The 15779-nt window shown below is 50.3% G+C and overlaps 1 protein-coding gene across 4 annotated transcripts in view; it reads left to right on the top strand.

Annotated features, from left to right (window-relative positions):
* LOC116945974 (guanine nucleotide-binding protein G(s) subunit alpha-like) overlaps positions 1–15779 on the top strand; it is a 120453-nt gene that overhangs the window by 85345 nt on the left and 19329 nt on the right. The window lies entirely within an intron of this gene.

Here is a 15779-nt window from a genome sequence, read left to right as displayed (position 1 = left end):
TGTGCGGTGAAAAAGCTGGAATGTGCGGCTTCCTCCCTGGGCTATAAATAGAAGCTGCTCCGCCGGTTTTAGCCGAGCAAGCGAGAGGGGAGGAGGGGGGTGGGGGACATTCGGTGGAGGCTTTTCTATTCTCTCTCTCTCTCTGCTGGCTCTTGTTTGCTCGCTCTCTCTCGTTCGCTCACTCGCCGTTTATATTTTGTTTTATTCCACTACCAACTTCAGCAGTGCAGAGCCCTCACTGCTCGCCCCATCCCCTTGCAGCGTCAACGCCGCTCCCCACTTACTGCCGATTGTGGAGCGATGCTGTCCACGCGTTATGTTGGCTGCGCGGGGGAGCGGTGGCGCTGTGGTCATCTCACCTCGCCACCGTGAACCCGGCCCACCCGAGTTCGAATCCTGGCCCACGGCTAAACCCGTTCACCCGACACCGGTCCTGTAAAACCCCTTACTTTTCTCACAGCAGTAAATAAACACCTGGGGTGTTGTGTAAATATCGGCCATGGGGGGGGGGGGGGGGGAGACAAAGGCAGCTGGGAGTGCTAACCTAATAGATGCTCGCAAACAGCACTTGCCCCATCGGGCTTTGCATGGCTACATGGGGGATCTCGGTCATCCAACAACCTTTACAACTCGCGCGGCTTTGGGAGACCTTTATTCAGCAGGGTGTATTGACAAAGGGGTGTACATTATATGTTTACGCAATGCGGTCTCAGACTACACTTGGGGACAAAAATAGAGCAGGAAAAAAAGACAAATTAAACCAAACAACGACGAAGAAGACCGCGGACGGTACAGTATGTGAACGAGTGTCGTGGTGTAACCGGGTGTCGTTCCTCGGCAACTGTTGCTGCGCTGGAGCGTGGATCCCTGCCGGGTTGACGCGACGTTTTGCGCGTCGGCCGACGACTCTGCGACTCTGCGTCGTGGGCCTCTTCGTTGTCGGCCAACACGCCGGGGTCGAAAGGATGTGGGGGGGCACGGCCGATTCGCTCGCTCGGCGATGTTACGACGCGCTTGCAATCGCTCGTGCGTGACCGGAGCCGTCCCCCGAGGGGTAACGGCCAACCGGGGCGACCGCCCCAGGCCCCGCGCTTTGGGGGGTCCCCCCCCCCCCCCCCGTGACTTCGACGTCACGGCGTCTGATGTAAGACTTCCGTTTTAGTTTGAAGGCGTCAAGGCGGGGGGTTTGGGCAGCACACGGTGGAATTTGTCCCGGGCCTCCCACCCCATGGACACCCCTCTACGCGACGATACCGTTTGGATGTGTGTTCACGTCTGAATGTGTGTTCACGTCTGAATGTGTGTTCACGTCTGAATGTGTGTTCACGTCTGAATGTGTGTTCACGTCTAATTGTGTGTTCACGTCTAATTGTGTGTTCACGTCTAAATGTGTGTTCACGTCTGAATGTGTGTTCACGTCTGAATGTGTGTTCACGTCTGAATGTGTGTTCACGTCTAAATGTGTGTTCACGTCTAAATGCGACCGCGTGTCAAGCACGCTGTGCAGAGACGGTGGACGCTGATTTATTTTATGGACGGATAGGGGCCGTCGTCGGTCATCGGCAGAGCTTGATTTCTCACGGGATATTTTCCGTGTCAACGGCAGACCGCAATAGGCACTTGACCAAGCGGTGCTGACGGCCATAACGAGAGGCATACTGGATGCGGTGTGCCGGGTACAGAAATACTCTGCGGGTTCACTGTATCCCGACAGAACCGGCTGGAAATAAATCCCCTGCCATGGTCGTAGGTGATGACCTTGAGCCTGGACTTGAACACGGGGCAGGGAGTCGGCAGCACAGATGGCTGGGGGGACGGGAGTTGCAGACAGTGGGGGCAAGCAGAGGGGAGAGAGAGAGTGAGTGCTGCGGGTGGCATTGATGATTATTTTGAGCTGTACACCGTGCGTGCACCGTGCACCGCACGACCTCTGCACGAACTGGAGGAGCCGATACAATTGCCGCAATGTGATTCTTGAGTCAAATTGCAACCCCCAAAATGTGCAGCATTGGAGGGGGGGGGGGGTGACGGGGGGGGTGATGGTGGGGGAGTCGGTGGGAGGGAGGACACGAATTGTTACAGCCTTCATGGCCATGATCAAGAGTGGAAGTAAACCCTCCCCCACCACCACCAACACGGAACTCTGGCGGGAAAAAAAATGCAACTCCCAGTGGCTTGCCTTCCGTTGTAGCAAAAAGTCAACTCGTGATTCCCTCAGTAGACGGGCAGCGAAAGGGGCCTCCCTGCCCGCGCCCACCCCACATCCCCCGTGTGTTCCCCACTGCGGTGCAGCTCAGGATGTAGGACCCCGCACCAAAACAGCGCGGGCAAAAAACAAGCGAGACTTCTTGTGGCCGAGTGCCGACTCCTCCGACTCCTCCTCCGTGGCTCTCGCAAACCCCACTGTCAGTAGCGAGCGGTCGATTTTTATCTGGGTGCGTTGCCTACGCGTGTTAAAAAAACATATATAAGGGAAACAATAACGAAATTCCAGCCTTTTGTAAATCTGCTACTGGACGACTTCACCGTCATGGATTAGTATCGATTCTTAAACTCGCGATTCAATCTTGCGTGTGATTCGTGAATGGATGCGTTATTCATTTGGAGGCGAGGGAGTGTGTTTGTTTGACCATTGCGACGATACTGAGAATCGCATGGACACTACTTTCAACACGTTCAAAAAATGTAAAAAAAAAGATTGAATCGAATAGGTGGCCGTCAGTTTGTGACTGTTAATCGATTCCGCCAGTGGGGATTGAATCGTTACACCTCTAGATCAACGCGTGTGCTCGAGTCAAACACGTGGAAGTCATCGTGGTGACACATCGTGACGACGTGACCGTTTGGGCATAATGACCTTAAGACAGAATCTCCATTCCGAAATCTCAAAGAGCAATCTGCTCCATGTGTCAGCGAGAGAACAGCCCACGGAATGCATGTATCACATACTGTCTGCCAACAGATTGTTGCGTGACAGTAAAACTGATTTTGTATTCTTCGCAGAGCTGTCATTCAACCGAAACGAAATTTAAGCGCAAAACCAAATGTTTGGTCGTTATTGTTGTTGTTATGGTTCGCTCATCTCTGTGGAACTCCAGTGTCCCAGCCATCCATCGCTCAAATCCAGACTCATGACTTTTTATCTACAATATAAACATGCCAACTGTTTCTGTATAGCATCTAGAGATGCCTCATTTTTACGGCTACATAATCCACCACCCTGCCTCCCCTCCAACCTCTCTCTCACCACCTCCCCCCTCCTTCGTTAAAGTATTTAACGAATATTTCATCTAATTCCCCAGACGAGGATTGTTACACCCAAGTCTTACACCTCCATTCGAGCTGTAACATCAGAGTGTGGGGGTACCTGCCAACTCGGGTTTGTGTTTCATCTTCTTGGTTCTTTCGGTAAAGTCATGTAGAATGGAAATAAAAGAATAAAAATAAAATTCTCACGACGTTTCGGCCACAAACACAAGTAGCCTTCTGCAGGTGAAGGAACAGAACTGTCGGAAAGACAGCGCTCCAATGAACACTGCTAAGCTTGGCAGCGTCTTTTAAGCTGGGTGGGAGGAGCAGAGCACCTTGACAAAGGAGTTTACAAATCAACAGGAGAATTTAGCATTGAAGTAGCTGTGTTAATGTGTTGAATTAGCAGGGTGTTAAAGTCAGAAATTAGCATGTAACTGGGAGATTAGCATGATGTTAGTGTGAGGGATTAGCATGTAACTGGTCACGGAAGTAGCTATGTTAAAGTCAGAGTTTACATATCAACAGAGGCATTTAGTATATTGACGCTAAAGAACTGCAACTACCCAACTATCATACAATAAGCCGATGTTAAAGAACTAAGTATAAACTACATCAATATAATAAATGTACTCAATATATTCTTCAATAATTTGAGCTGTTAACATAAAGTAACTGGGTATACACTACACTATATAATGAATACCATATAGTAAACTGATAAAAAACTAAAATATAAACTACACCAATGTTATCAATAAACTCAATATACTCTCCAATCAGCTGAGCTACTAACAATAAGTCGTTATACATTATAATTCTATGTCTAAAAAAAGTGGCGGTTTCTTTTTTTCTTTTCAACGTTAGCACCACGGAAAGCGACGAGCTTTGTTCAGACGGACGAGTCCATCTATGCTTGGAACGGAGGAGGGGGGAGTGAGAGCCACGATGCGCTGCTCTGTCCTGTGTTGCGTTCCAACTATGCTATAAACTAGACTACTATACATTACAATGTTATACCTTCCAATCTAAACTACATTATATAATATCGTATACACAGCCCAATGTAAGCTCTAACATTATGCATTATATTGATGTCTCCAACTAAACTTTTTTCTACATTACAAGACTATACACCGTAATATACACTGCCATAGACAAACCCCACCATTGAATTATACAATGCATTACTATACACTACCCTATACTTTAGACGATACAAATATTAGACTTGTAGTATTACACTGTATTATTCTATTAACCCTACTGTATACCACACTGCTGTATATTCACTATACAATTACGGTACTATATATTGCCTTATGAATTATGTTAAACATTACACTGTTATACTATTTATTATTATACAACATGCTATAAACCATACCATTGACCGTTGGGTGAAAGGTATTAAGAGGCAGTGCCAGCGAATGGACTGCGATCTGAAAGTCACTGTAAAATACAATCAAGCAAGAACCGAAATGGTTTATAACGTCTTTCCAATGGTTACTAAGCCAGAATCCATCTTCTCAGTTGAAATTGTCTCTGTGTTTGTATATGTGGATGGCCTCATGAACGAATCTCTCATGGTAGCCGGATGGCTTGCAGAGAACCTCCGTCTTGGAGAAGTCAATGTCATGTGAGCCCACTGAATTATAACAGTGATCTGCCACGGCTGAGGTGTTCGTCCTACCATGTTTAAAGTCTGCTTTATGTTCACGGATGCGGTCCGAGATATGTCGTTTGGTTTCTCCAATGTAGCTGCTACCACAGAGGCAACTTAGTTTGTAGACGCCCGGGTAATGTATGTCTAGAACCACATCTTTTACAGACGGAACAGATCACGGATTTTATGTACTGTGTTGAATCGGACCTGGAACTTGTGTTTATTCAGGATTTTGGAGATCTTTTTTGTGACCCCCGCAATGGATGGTAAGGTGATGGTTTTGAATGGCTCCTCAAGAGGATCCTTCTTCATGGTTGGAGTGATGGCTTTGCTGATTGTGTAGTCGGAGTAACCATTAGCCTTGAGAGCTTGGTGTACGTGCTTGAGTTCACTGGCAATGTGTTCCTGGTCGGAAATGCATTGGGCTCTATGGTATAGACTCTTGATGAGGGAATTCTTCTGGGATGCATGGTGGTGGGAATCCGGTTTTAAGTAAGCATCCGTATGGGTAGCTTTCCTGTAGACAGAGTGGCTCATTGAACCTTCAGGTCTCCTTTTAATTAGGACATTCAAAAAGGGTAGCTTGACATTTTTTTCGACTTGGCTGGGTGTATAGAATTGATGTGGTCGAGGAATTGGTCTAGAGCAGGCCGGCCATGTGGCCAGATGACAAAAGTGTCATCCACGTACCTCTTCCATAAGGTCGGGCGTAGAGTGGCAGTTTGGATGGTGTCAGTCTCAAATTTCTCCATGAAAACGTTGGCGACAACCGGAGATAGGGGGGAGCCCATTAGGGTGCCCTCAGTTTGTTTGTAGAAAGTTCCATTCCAGGAAATGCATTGGGCTCTATGGTATAGACTCTTGATGAGGGAATTCTTCTGGGATGGATGGTGGTGGGAATCCGGTTTTAAGTAAGCATCCGTATGGGTAGCTTTCCTGTAGACAGAGTGGCTCATTGAACCTTCAGGTCTCCTTTTAATTAGGACATTCAAAAAGGGTAGCTTGACATTTTTTTCGACTTGGCTGGGTGTATAGAATTGATGTGGTCGAGGAATTGGTCTAGAGCAGGCCGGCCATGTGGCCAGATGACAAAAGTGTCATCCACGTACCTCTTCCATAAGGTTGGGCGTAGAGTGGCAGTTTGGATGGTGTCAGTCTCAAATTTCTCCATGAAAACGTTGGCTACAACCGGAGATAGGGGGGAGCCCATTAGGGTGCCCTCAGTTTGTTTGTAGAAAGTTCCATTCCAGGTGAAGTATGTGTTGGTTAAGCAGTGTCTCACCAGGGGGGGTACATCAGTATGCAGTCCTTGATGAACCAAGTCTTCAATGATTGCGTTGGTGTCAGGTACAGGAACTTTGGTGAATAAGGAAACCACATCAAAATTGACAAGCAGGTCGTCTGGGGACAGGGAAATACCCTTGATTGTCGATACCAGGTGAGTAGAGTTTAGTACCGCAGAGGTGGGTTTTCCAGTAAAAGGCCGCAGGATTTCAGACAAAAAACAAGCCAGTTTGTAGGTGGGGGAGTTGATAGTAGAGACGATGGGACGAAGGGGCGTATATTCTTTATGTATTTTGGAAGGCCATATAATCTTGGTGGCCTGGCTGCAGAAGGTTTCAACGAGAACTGTTTGTTTTAATCAATTAATGCTGTTGAATCAGAAATGATTTTGTTGGTTTTAGTAACAACCCCTGCCACCCCCACTCCTTGCCCCCCACCGGCTCGCCTGGCATTGGCGGTGGGACGTCACAGGCCCTTACAGGAAATGCCCGGACGTGAAGCCCAACATACTGGGAAATACAAAAAAAAAACCTGCTACATTTCCATTTGCTGTAATTGGAATCTGATGCAAAAATCTAATCGCGCCGTTTCGTAGCAAACGGCGACGGGCTCGCGCGTTTAAAAATTTCGCTCGACTTGACGCGGTGACAAACCGGGCCCAGCCCGAAACCGAAAATGCGCTCCTCGGGTTAATTTCGAAAATCGACGTCCAAAATAGCGACAAGAGGTGGGCACACGTGTGAGCGTGCGACGAGCAGAGCGCATGGTCCGCTGACATGCTCGAGGGTCCGCAGGTCGTGACCCCGCGCTTGCCCCTGGAAACACCCGATTGCGTCGGTCTACCACGTGGCCCCGCGAGTGGGTGACCTCGTGCTCTCTCGCTGTGGGGAGCGGTGGTGCAGCGGTTTAGCGCGCGGCGCTACGAGCCCGGCGACCCGGCTCACGGCCTACACCAATGATGATTATTTGAACCGGTTCTGGGCCTCTTCCCCTAGGTTGACTCGGCCTCAAATGAGTACCCGGTGCGGTGTGTAATCATCGCCACTGGAGAGACAAAGGCAGACGGGCGTGGTGCTGGCCACCCACCTCCTCGTGCACCGTGCCGGCCTTAATAGGTGCTCGCTAACAGCACTTGCCCCTGCAGTCTGTTAAGGCTGCATGGGGGATCTTTGTCTCGCTGTTTCTGGCTTCGAGAGCTTTCGCGGACGGCAGTTTCGTGGCTGCGTTTGAATGTAAAGCCGGTGGATAAGTTGGAGTTGGGGGGCGGAGGGTAGACTCTGTTGCCCTCCCCCACCACCACAAGTGGCCATCCACCAGCGTTGGTTTGTATTCTTAAAGAATCCCTTGATGGAGTTGTCTCAGTATAGATTTAGAAAGTTAGCCACAACTGCTTCTCATGATTTGTAAAAAGTAAAAAATTTAAAAAAAACTACTTGAGGTGGGTCGGGTGGTTGAGAAGTCGCAGCACTGAGTTTTCCCGAGTTAGAATCTTGGGTTTGAGTTGTCTGTGATGTGTCATGAGTTGATAGTTCTCGGCACGTCCACCAACACTGCCCTCAAACGAAGCTAGCAGATGACCACAACGCAGTCAATAATAGCTGCACAAACTTAAAATTTGTACTTTCACGTTTTTTTTATTCCAATTCTGAGAATGTAATATCGTTGGTTTGACACGTTATGAATCATTCTCTTTAGCAGGGCGCGTGGACAAGTCTAGAGCCCCCTAGTGTATGGATAAAAATGTCGCTTTAAGGACACTCAGAAGTAGTTTTGTAATATCTACATTCGCAGGCAGTTCTCTGGTGCATATTTACTGTGACAGTTCCAAATTCATCATATTTGTCTCCTGCACCCGGCACACGACATCCACAATATTGGCTATGGCTGTGACTGCTTACCAGCTGTGCTACCTCCAGTGTGGGGAGCGAGTGTAGCGGCTAGCGCGCTTCGCTACGAACCTGGTGACCCGGGTTCGATTCCCGTTCACGGCCAATACCAGTGACGTTATCTGAACCTGTCCAGGGCCTCCCCTAGGTCGACTCGGCCTCAAATGAGTACCTGGTGTGTGTGGTGTGTAAACATCATCACTAGGGATACAAAGGCGGCCGGGAGTGGTGTTGGCCACTCACCCCCTCGTGTGCTGTTCCGGCCTTTATAGGTGCTCGCTAACAGCACTTGCCCCAAAAGTCTGTTAAGGCTACACGGGGGATCTTTGTCTTTTTTTTTACCTCCAGTGTGCCAAATGACCTGGAACAATATTCTGAGACTTCAAAACGGCGAGCGTTATCAACGCAAGAACCTTCATCTCGGCTCGCCAATGTGTTTTTGGAACGTGTGGCGTGTGCTGTCGAGCACGTTTGACGTTTCCCTCACGTGCTGGGGGGGAGGGGACTGAATATTCAGGAAATGAACGTACAACTGAAGAGGTTCCACAGGACGTGGAGCGAAACCCCAAGCGTGCTGAGCACACAAGCGCGTCCCGGAAAGCGCACGTCTAACTACCACGACTTAGCTATGTAGCTCTTTTACAGAAGCGATGTGGCTATCACAAACGATAGCTCAATGAAGTGGCTTATCGTCACTTGGAAATTTAAAGCGGCCAAATACTCTAAACGCGCGACGTTGATTTCTAAATGTGGAGAAAAATATCCACGCGACCACGGAGAGAGAGACACGAAAACTCCAAATATACAGCAGCAGAAGGTGGCAGGGTCGGGATTGAACCCACGACCGCCTGCGTACCAGGCGAGGTAGTGAGCATCTCGTCACCGTGGCATCGCGAAGCTATGCAGAATAAGCGAGAAAATCGACTCCTCGGTAATAACTTTTAAACTCTTTTTTTCCCAAAATACTCTGGAGAAAAAAAGTGTTTCTAAGTGGGGCGGTCTGAGTAATCCATTGGCCCAGAATAAATATTTGACTTGTTGGTACCGCCTGAGATGATACAAGTTCTACCAACACCGTTAATTCGGCAATAAAAGCGAATCATTCATGTTTAATAAGTTTAAACCATGTTGATTAACCCTATACAGGAAACGTCAGTGATTTGTTGTTTAAATGAGCAATGATGTGCGCTCATGTTTACATCCCTGAGCCAGCAGTGAATATTCCACTTTCCTACGATGAGGGCACGTATCTCTAGGACAACCATTGTTGACTTCCCCCACAAAGTGGTACTCCTTTTATCAACCCACCCCCCTGGAGGAATGATGGGGTGAGTCCAACCCCCAACCAAAATTTTGATCCTGCAACATTTCGGATTGATCACACTCCACTGTGGCCGCTCCAAGAACAGAAACTTGCATCACGGAATATTCCCCCCCCCCTCCCGCCCGTGTGTGTGATTCCGACGAATTCTGCTCTGGCCCGATCGGCCCTTACGGCCACGGAACCTGGGTTCGCCGACACCCGGCAAACAGTCATTTCGGACCGAACAGGGCAACCCACGAGGCAGGAGGGAGGAGACGGAGAAGAAAGGCTTAGCTCATGTTTTTATTTTTTTTTAAACTCCGTCTGTCGGTTCGTCGTAACGAGCCGGCGCTGAATACGCGCGCCTGTGCTCCTGCGGTGGCGGCGCTGCTGCTGCCGCCACGTACAGAGCGCCGCCTGTCTGGTAGTAATTAAGGGGCTTTTACCATCGAGTGGGAGAGCTGAGACTGGATGGGACCGGATTTGGCTTTTGGCGAGGGTAGCAGCGTCCCCCCCCCGCCTATCGCTTTTGCAGGTTGCTATTTTTAGCTAATTTCAGTGGATGTTGTCCCACTATACTCTTCCCCCACCCCATTCTCTTCTACTCCCGCTGGCTGGCCCCCACTCCCGCCGCCGTCCAAACCCCGACCCCTCCCCAACGACTCCCCGCCCATCAGACCATCACATCCCCTGTGGCTCCCCCCTTCATCCCTCGTCCTCTCCCAGCAAAAACCTTGAGCGTACGCGGGGTGTTTTTTGTTTTGTTTTATGCGCCTCTGCGGGGGCCGTTAGATCCCTAGCACCGGCTCCGGTCAACTTTGCGGTCGGGCGAGGAGAAGGACCCACGTGGCCCGGCAGCGGGGGGGGGGGGGGGCATGCGACGGCTGGCAATGGTCGTGTTCGGTTTTCGCGCAGCGTCTAAATTGCAAACTGCGTCTCAAGATGCATTCCTCAAGTGTCACGTTCAAAGTCACTTACGGCCGCGTATAAATGTCTCTGTAGCCGAGAGACGAGGAGAGACGCAGTGAAACTCCGAGTAGGTGTGTGTGTGGTTTTGTGTGGGCTTGCTTGCTCAACGGTGTTGCATAGTAATATACCAAAAACAGATTATTTTCATCTTGGCAGGCCGACCAATCAGATTAGATTGAGGCCACACACACTGCCTGTGTGTGCGCACACTAGCAGTGGAGCACATCACCCCGAGAGAGATGCGAGGAATTGTCACGATTCAATTTTAAGAATCCGTTCTATCTTTTTTATTTGGTGAACGGTGGTGGTTTACACGGGGGTCCACGTGAACCCATTGCGTATAGCAGCTACCATCCTCGTCATCAGCGTCGCATAAGCTAGAAAGCGCACAAATATGTGCGCGCAGGCACATACCGAGAATTACACTTGGAGACGGAGGAACACGCGGAACACAGAAAAAATGCAAATTAGAGACATTATTTAAACTTTTTTTTTTACAGGGTAAGGCCCACTGAGCTATATAGCTTTTTTTCAGAAGCGACTTGGCCACAAATTAAGGCTCAGCGAAGTGGATGATGTGGACCCGGGGAAAAATCCACGCGATCACGAGGAGACCGAACTTGCAAACTCCAAATATACAGGCGTCAGGGTTGGGATGGAACCCACGACCTCCTGTATACATCTCGCCACCGCAGCGTTATTGCCGTGAATAAAAGTAAGTGGGCTTGGGCAGGACACGTCTCCGAGAAGGAAAGATCCCCAGTGGTCAAAATTGACGGAGTGGTGGCAGCCAAAGAAGGGAACACGCACGAGAGGATGGCGACTGCAGAGACGGAACTGCGACATCGTCGACACACGCACAGGAATGAGATGGATTGTTGCATTGAGAGACCAATGAAGGATGGCAACAACTTTGGGAAGTCCTTCATCCAGTCGTGGATACATCATGGCTGATGATGATGATGGTGGTGGTGCTGATGTAGGTTCTCTCACAATGCCGTACGACCTTGGTAATAACCCAAGTTCAACACTTGACCGCGGAGAGCACCGATGAAAATGTTTATTTCAATATATGTAGCTTGGTCCTCTCCGAGGTTGACTCAGCCTAAAATTAGTCATTGGCGTATCAACACAAGATAAATATTGGCACTATTCATGTTGCCAACGACATATTTGTCCTGCGACAGAGGGTTTTTTTTATTATAACACTTGCGCCAACAGTCTATATATGATTAAACGGAGAACCTTTCTCTTTGTACGCGCGCAAATGCGTACTTAAAATAGCCATGTAACGATGCATCGGAATCCATTAAAATCGATTCCGATGCCGAAGATAGACGCATCGCGCGTGGGTGAATCGGTTATTTACGATTCCCGTAAATCGCAACGGAATTACACATCCCTGTCACATTTAGACTAACGGAGCCAACGTAACGGCGCAGATGAGATGGGACGTACGAGATAGGAATTGGTGGTGGGATCGAGATAACAATCGGGAGAATTTATAAATTAAATCACGGCTCCCATGAATCGTGGCAATTAATCGAATTTCGGAGTTTGTGGGGAAGGTGGCAGTGAATCATCGCGTGCGTGGTGTGATATTTCCGCAGTATGCGTTTTATATATAAAATAATGTGTGTGCGTGTGAGGAGTAGCGGCTGACACAACTTCATGTGCCAGTTCGTGGAACTGTAAAACCTCTGGCTTTGTGGCAAAGGCACAAAACTACCACAAGGACAAGGTCGGCAGTGTTTGTGATATGAACCCATGCATGAACCTCAATGGCTTGTTATTTGCTCCCGTGTCTGTGTGTGTGTGTCTGTGCGTGTGTGTCTGCAGTCCGGCAAAAACAACCCCCTACCTCCTCGTGGTGCTGGATGGCAATGCTGTGGTGGGCAGTGCCGTGGGGAGAGGGCCAATTTAGATTGGCCTTTCCCTTCATGGAGTTTGTAACCACCAGTGGCCAAATTGGGGCTCTGAATGGGTGCGAGGGGTTGGTAACCCCTCCACCTTCAATTAACTACCACTAAACTACGATGTAAAAAACGTATTACGCTTGTGCCGGAGGCCCCGGGGGGACAGGCATTTATGACGTCTCCTGGCCAAACCCCATTTGGTGGAGCCAGGAGACTGAATCCTTACCCTCGGGGCTCCTCCAGAAACAACAAAAAAACACTTCGGAAGGCCACGTGGAATGTTCGAACGCTCACTGCGGAGGAGAGGCTGCCACTCCTCTCTCGGGAGCTGGACCGGTACCGCCTGGATCTCTGTGGTATTCAGGAGGTCCGGTGGACTGGCTCTGGCTCCTGTCACCATGAGAGGTGGACAGTCCTCGACGCGGGGCAGGAGACTGCCAAACAACAGGGAGTGGATCTTCTTCTGAACAAAAGAATGAAGGGGGCGTGGGAGCGTGGCGGTGAGGTGTAGGAAGCTGTAAGCCCCAGACTACTTTGCGCTCGCCTTCCCATCAACCAGAGGCGAGGAGTGGTGGTCGTGGTTACTTATGCCCTCACCGCAGACGAACATCTGTGGAGGGGTACAGGCAAGGCCAATGAGACAGATGCCTTCTATGACCTCTTGTCACAGGTGCTGGCTCCAGTGGCCCCTCGGGATAGTCATTTTGTTGGGTAACTTCAATGCCCGAGTTGGTCATGATGCTAGCACCTGGTCTGGAGTGATTGGAAGACATGGGCCAGATCAGCTCAATAACAACGGTAGGAGGCTGCTAGATTTTTGTGCAGCCCATGGGCTTGTAATTACCAACACGCTGTTCCGGATGCGGACCCATGTCCTTGATACCAGGACCTACCGTGGAGCTGATCTGCCCACTGACCATCGACTTGTCATCTCTAAGATGTGCCTGCCATTCTTCCACTCCAGTGTTGGGTGTACACCCAGGACCCCATTCAAACCCAAAGTGACCTGGTGTCAACTAGCTGATGAAAGTTGCAAGCGAGAATTTCATCATCGCTTGCGGCTGGGGTTGGCATCGTCCTCCACTCCTGATGTCAAGGGGAAATGGGCGATGTTTAGGACTGTGGCTCATGCAGCTGCAATGGCTGCTTTGGGAACATGGTCCAGACCTCCCCAGAGACCCTGGCTGACAGAGGAGGTGTTCAGGCTGGCTGAGAAATAGCGACAGGCCCACTCTCATCGTTTTCAGCATCCCACGACAGAGAATGAGGAGGCTTACTGCAGCCTTCGCTCGGGGATTCGGAGAGCCGTGAGGCGCTGCAAGGATGGTTGGTGGTCGCGGGTTGCTGAGGAGATGGAGTCTGCCTCAATGGCCCACGATCACAAATAGCTCTTTAATGCCATCAAAAAAATAATCTGCAGCGCCACACCTATTACCATCATTAAGGGAAAGAATGGTGATCCAATCTCCGACTCCCAGGAACCAGTTTGCAGATTTGCTGAGCATTTCTGTGATGTCCTGGGGGAGGGGAAATCCCTCAGCCTGGAAAACATCATGGGACAAAGTGAGGTTGACCCTGCTGAGGCTGCGGTGCCTCAAATATGGGAAGAAGTCAACCCCTGTGAGTGGCTGGCCGGGGTGCCATCTGTTGAGGAGTTACTGAAGGCGATCCAGATCCTGAGATCAGGAAAGGCACCGGGCAGAGATGATCTGCCAAGCAAAATGCTGAGGGAGGATGGCGTTTGTGCACAGACTGCCCTAAATGACATCATAACAACAGTCTGGACCACTGGATGGGTTCCGCAGGATTGGAAGGATGCATCTCATTCCTCAGTGTGCCGAGAAAGATCCTGGCAAGGATTATTCAACATCGCCTTGCCAGGCACGCTGAGGAGAGGCTTGTGGAGCCCCAATGTGGTTTCAAGAAAGGGTGGTCCTGCACAAATGCCATATTTTGTCTGTCTGCTACAGCAGAGGTGTAGGGAATTCCAACAAGACCTACATCTCTGCTTTATTGACCTGGTCAAGGCCTATGATACCATCAGTAGGCCTGGGCTCTGGGTTATTCTTCGTGCTTTCGGAGTCCCTGACCCTCTGCTCACGATCATTAAGGACCTTCATGATGGTGAGCGGGCCCGCTCACTTGGCCTGGAGTCGGAGCCATTCCCTGTACACCTTGGGGTGCGACAGGGATGTCCTCTGGCTCCCACATTATTCAACATTTATTTCGACCACGTAGTTCGTGAAGCCTTTGACTGTACCGGAGGAATTTCCATCTGGTACAGATACAATGGGAGGCTGATCGATGCCTGGGTGCGGTCAAGGGATGGCTCCCTATTGCTCAACCATGTTATGTATGCCGATGATCTGGTAATTGCCGCTCAATCAGAGGAGGAGTTGGAGGCGCTGCTGCTGAACCTGGAGCGTGCCACTCAGAGGTGGAGCCTTACCATCAGCCCCACCAAAACTAAGCACTTGCCTGGGTATATTGTACCATCGGACATTCCACTCCCACAACTCCCAATTGGTGATGGGGCAGTTGTGGATAGAGTGGAGTTTCCCATACCTGGGCAGTGTGCTCAAGATCGGCTCCGGGTTGACAGCAGAAGTCTCACTCCGAATCAGTTGAGCGGCAATATCTTTTAATCGATTGCGCAATGCTGTGTGGAAGCTACCTGTTCTGTCGCTCCGCACGAGGCTTCAGGTCTTCTTGGCCACGGTCATTCCCTCCCTTCTCTACGCTTGCGAAACGTGGACCCCCCTAATGCAACATCTTCGCCGGTTAGAAACATTTAGGCTGGCCTGCCTACGATCCATCCTGGGTTTAACCAGGCTGGATTGTGTGAGCTCACAAATCCTTGAAAAATCTGGACAAAGTCCCATCGGTGAGCTCCTCCGGCAGACAAGGTTGCATTGGCTGGGTCATGTAGCCGACATGCCCAGACACCGCATGCCTAAACAGCTTTTGTTCGGCCGGATAGAGGGGGCTAAACGGGCGCGGCACGGTCTAGAGAACAGATGGAGTGATGTGGTACAGGAGGATGTGGAGCTGGTGGGTGGACTTGCCGATGACTGGTACCAGCGGTGTCAAGATCAGCCTCTGTGAAGGAGGCTCGTGAAGGACGCTACAGGGCAGTTGGAGGCAGTCGCCCTCCAACAACAACGGAGGGCAGAGGAGCGACGCTCACAACGAGCGGAGCGCCGGGTGGCTAAAGCACAGCAAGTTGGCACAGTAGGGGGTACAGGTGGTGCATCAGCCAGTCATCTCAGTCAGTCGACCCGTGGCTACTGCTGGGCCTGCCCCGTGACCTGCCAGCGGGCGTTCGACACTGCACATGGCCTCAACGTGCACGTAGCCTGGCACAAGCGTCGTTGTGACATTACCGCTACTTAGTGGCAAATGGCGGTTGTCTGTTGTGTGTGCGTGTAGTATGGGGAGCGGTAGGAGCGCAGTGGTGAGCGCATTGCGCTACGAACCCTGCGACCTGGGTTCGGTACCCACCTCAT

Source organism: Petromyzon marinus, chromosome 25 (assembly GCF_048934315.1).
Source record: "Petromyzon marinus isolate PM22_M1 ecotype Great Lakes invasive population chromosome 25, UKy_Petmar_22M1.pri1.0, whole genome shotgun sequence".
Classification (NCBI taxonomy): Eukaryota; Metazoa; Chordata; class Hyperoartia; order Petromyzontiformes; family Petromyzontidae; genus Petromyzon; species Petromyzon marinus.
This window is presented reverse-complemented; position numbering and strand designations above follow the sequence as displayed.